The 4,022-nt window shown below is 43.3% G+C and overlaps 1 non-coding gene across 1 annotated transcript; it reads right to left on the minus strand.

Annotated features, from left to right (window-relative positions):
- Window positions 1-3,708: 3,708 nt before the first annotated feature.
- On the minus strand, window positions 3,709-3,815 carry LOC120076921 (small nucleolar RNA R71). The gene has a single exon (XR_005481668.2). It is a non-coding gene; the product is annotated as a small nucleolar RNA R71 (small nucleolar RNA).
- Between the last annotated feature and the right edge of the window lie 207 nt (window positions 3,816-4,022).

Raw genomic sequence — 4,022 nt, forward strand, 5'->3', positions numbered from 1 at the left:
ACAACATAACATCATAAGCATGCATTTGGCACTTACATATGCATTTATCCACATATCAACGCATAAAACTAAGTAAACACTCACCGGAAGCAAGTTTTCCCACTAAAATCACCTTGACAATACCTTCTTGGGAATTCCTCCATATCAATGGAAATTCCTCAATTAATACTTGTTATATCAATAAATAATGTCAAACTAGCCAAAATACCATTATATAATGAAAATACCAGCTTACCCTACTCAAATTTAGCCAAAATCCCAAAATTAGCCTCTTTAGAGGTTATTTGGACAGTGGTAGGCAGGTGGGTGTTGAGTAGTAGGCAGGGTGGTCGGGTTGTGCCGCACAAGGGACTGGCGTGTTTGGGCGTGCGTTGCGTTCGGCATGCGCTAGGCGTGCGCTGCGTTGGGCATGATGCGTCATACGGGGGAGGCAGCTGCGCTGGGCTGGTGCTCGGGATGCGTCGAGGGAGGCGCGCGGGGACGAACGGACGCAGCACTACGTGCGCACAGGGTATGGGCTGGCTGTGCGTCCAGCTGACTCAATGCCTCACCAACACAACCTTTGTTTCTTTTGATCTCTAATCAACTTGGCAGCCTAATAACTCAAACGTAACTCTCTAAATATGCTCTCAACACACAATTTAGGTGATGGTATGAATAAATTCCTCTTGCCCAACCCCTCTATTTATAGCCATTTCAAACTCACCCCATGGTGACAACTCAACTCCCATTAGTCTCACTTTGGAGCTGTCAACACTCAACCTACCCAGCCTAGCCTTGAGTTGTTCTTATTTCAGCTTGCCAGCCAAAATCTCCTTTTTTGCATGAAATCTCCTTCACCCACCTCCAGCTTGAGGTGATAAGACTTCAATTGCATGAAATCTCCTTTGTCCACCTCCTACTAGAATTTTGTGTGATCCTCATTTTGCCACCTAAATTACTTAAATACTTCACATATTTCTCTACTTAAATTGTTTAATACTTATGCTTGTATACCATTGGCATCCTCCCTTGAAGTTTTCCATCAATTAGCCTTACCCTTTATCCTTAACGCATAGCAACTCACCTTTCCTTCATCAAAGTCCCACTTAGCCAATGCATGAGTTGGCCATCACAAACGTATAGGGTGGCCGCTCACCCTCGACACATGGCTTGCTAGGTGTGCCTGCTCGACCTACTAAGCATGAACGCCTGGTGCTGACCATTGATGCATAGGCACTTTGAATGCTAGGTGTGCTTGCTCGGCCTACTAAGCTTGGCTGCATAGGCACTCCTTAGGTCAAATAGTAAGAACTCGCTTTCGAGCTAAATGGACGTGCACGTGGCATAGCGCATCATCACATGGCTGCTCGATAGACTCGGCAACGCTTTGGCACACAGGATGGCTTGTCCGTTTGCCCGTTCGACGCATAGGCAGGGTGCTCAGCATAGACCATCGATGCATGGGCTGCGCACTCGGCATACACCATCGACGCATGGGCTGCGCGCTTGACATATACCATCGACGCAGGGCTGCATGCTTGGTGCATGGCTTGTGCGCTTGGCTTCAACGCATGGCCTGCGTGCCTAGCATGCTCACTCGACACATGCTTCCTGCCCGTGTCCGCATGGCTCATGTATGCCTTTGCGTTGGTTGTATGCAACCCTTAGCCATTTTTCAACTTTTCTTGCTTCCATCCTCCATGCCTTCTTGTGTCCAACATGTTTTAAGCCCTTCATAGGCGTTTAGACTTTTAGTCACCTTTTTGGATAATTTTTTTATGTTTTTCTCCCTTTGCCCCACTATCCTTACTTAAGATTTTCTATTTAACCTCCCACTTTAGATTTAGTGTTAGGGTCTTACATGAACACTTGCGGTGACTTGATTTTCTGCAAAATAGAATGGAAATATCCTTTTCTACCATCGCAATGGTGTTAGTGGGTGTATTGGTGATAATTTATAATTCTTGCATTTCTTAGACAATTTTCATACTTTCGACGCAACTTTCTATCCTTTAGCCGTAATATCTAAATAAGACAGTATAAATAACTTATATTTCTACAAGTTATCAGCTACAACCATGCACAACAAGTCATTTTCCAATGCAAATGCGATGCTCCTAAGTCTAGGACGCATGTGTTGAATGCAAAAGTGTCCATAGAGCTTATCCTTAAGTCTCTATTCTTGTCCTATGCGATGATGCAAAATGCATAAAAGCAAGGTGACCGCGTACAATCATATCCTATCTCTAGGATGCATGCGATACGTTGATAACAAATAGTAAGCTCCTATCTCTTGATTATGCGTTATAATCTGACTCTCCATAGCCTAGATTCTAACCTGACCTTCCCAAGCCTAGATCCTGTCCTTAGACTACCCTCCCGAGTATCTCTAATGGACGAATGAAGCATACATGATACAAGATAATCGCATAGAATGAAGATTCCCTAGTTGTGCTAGCTAAATGCTTCTCAACCCATTCAATTGATTTAGCTACTCATGCGTAAATAACAGAGAGTGAATAGATATAGAGAAGTAGATTTCATTTCAATAAATGAGTGGAGTACAAAATAACAATGGAAGTTAAAGGTAGAGAGCCCGGTAGCAATTCCTTGCTGACCGAGGCTTTTACACTGTAATCTCTATTCGGTTGTAAAGATGTTCCTGCTTCTGCAAGCGTTGGCCCTCTCTCTACCCTTGAAGCTTCCGACGCTCTCCCAAGCTTATCGAATTGATCTGTCAGCACCACCTTCCTGTCTTGCGTCTGCCTTAAAACGGAAGAAAAACTATGAATAAAGACGTGTGAACTGAAGTATGAAATTTCAAACTACTGAACCCCTTCACTGAAGGATTCATCTGGTATTTATAGACATCCAGGGTGAACGGCGGCTTCTCTCTCATGATTGCACAGATGGGACGGCTTTAATTCCCCTGACTGATGCACCGAATATTTGTCATCGAAAAAGCTGAATGTACTTGTATCATTAGCGGATGTCAACTTAATTCGGATACGACTCTCATCAGCTTTCTGTCCCATCACAATTAATTAGCCTTTCACCCAGATGCGCCCACCATATTGCGCTGACCAAGTTGCGACAATCCTTCTTGGGTGAATATTTGCGAGCACAATCATCGCAAAGCCTTGCGGTGAAGCTGCGCTCGGCCAATGATTTCCTATGATTGCAATTCTTGCCTTGCATTAACGCATATTCTGCATAAAAATACAAAAATCAACTGTTCCTATGCGATGAACGCATGTAACCGCAATATTATGAAATTGATGCTTAATGGACGCAATTTAACATGTTTTATCAACACAATCAACCATTGTTTAAGAACTTATCACTATAATAACGTGCATTTCTGCCCATTACCAACTATGCGTCACCAAACTTGTATGATTTCTCCCCAGGAATCATGAGCCTAGCATTGGATGGATCAAGGTTCGAGATGAAGCCAGTAACGTTACAAATGATACAAACAACAGGACAGTTTGGAGGACGGCCTGGTGAATCTCCACACGCCCATCTACGAAGCTTCATTGAAATTTGTAACACTTTTGTGTACCTAATATTTCCCCAAAAGAGGTTCGACTCACGTTATTTCCATTTTCACTATGCGATAAAGCAAGAAAATGGGCTTGCTCTCTCGAACTAGGAGAGATAACTTCATGGGAACAAGTTGTGGAAAAGTTTATGAAGAAGTATTTTCCTCCCACAGAGAATGCTAGAAGAAGGAAATTGATCACCAATTTTGAACAAGAAGAAGATGAATCGCTCAGTGACGCATGGGCGAGATTTAAGAGACTAGTATACGACTGCCCACATAATGGATTGCTGGATTTTCTCCAAATGGAGATTTTCTATCATGGACTCAATTCTACATCACAGACAGCTGCCTGCGGCAGCAGCAGGAGGTCTACTGGACAAAACATATGATGAGGCAAAGAACATTCTTGATCGCATCTCGAAAAACCACGAAGATTGGCAAGAAAGCAATCAAAGAGCAAAACCCAGAGAAGGTAATGCAAGTAATGGTGCCA

The sequence above is a fragment of the Benincasa hispida genome, chromosome 12 (assembly GCF_027475165.1).
Source record: "Benincasa hispida cultivar pf3 chromosome 12, pf3_genome.v1.1, whole genome shotgun sequence".
In the NCBI taxonomy this organism is placed as follows: domain Eukaryota; kingdom Viridiplantae; phylum Streptophyta; class Magnoliopsida; order Cucurbitales; family Cucurbitaceae; genus Benincasa; species Benincasa hispida.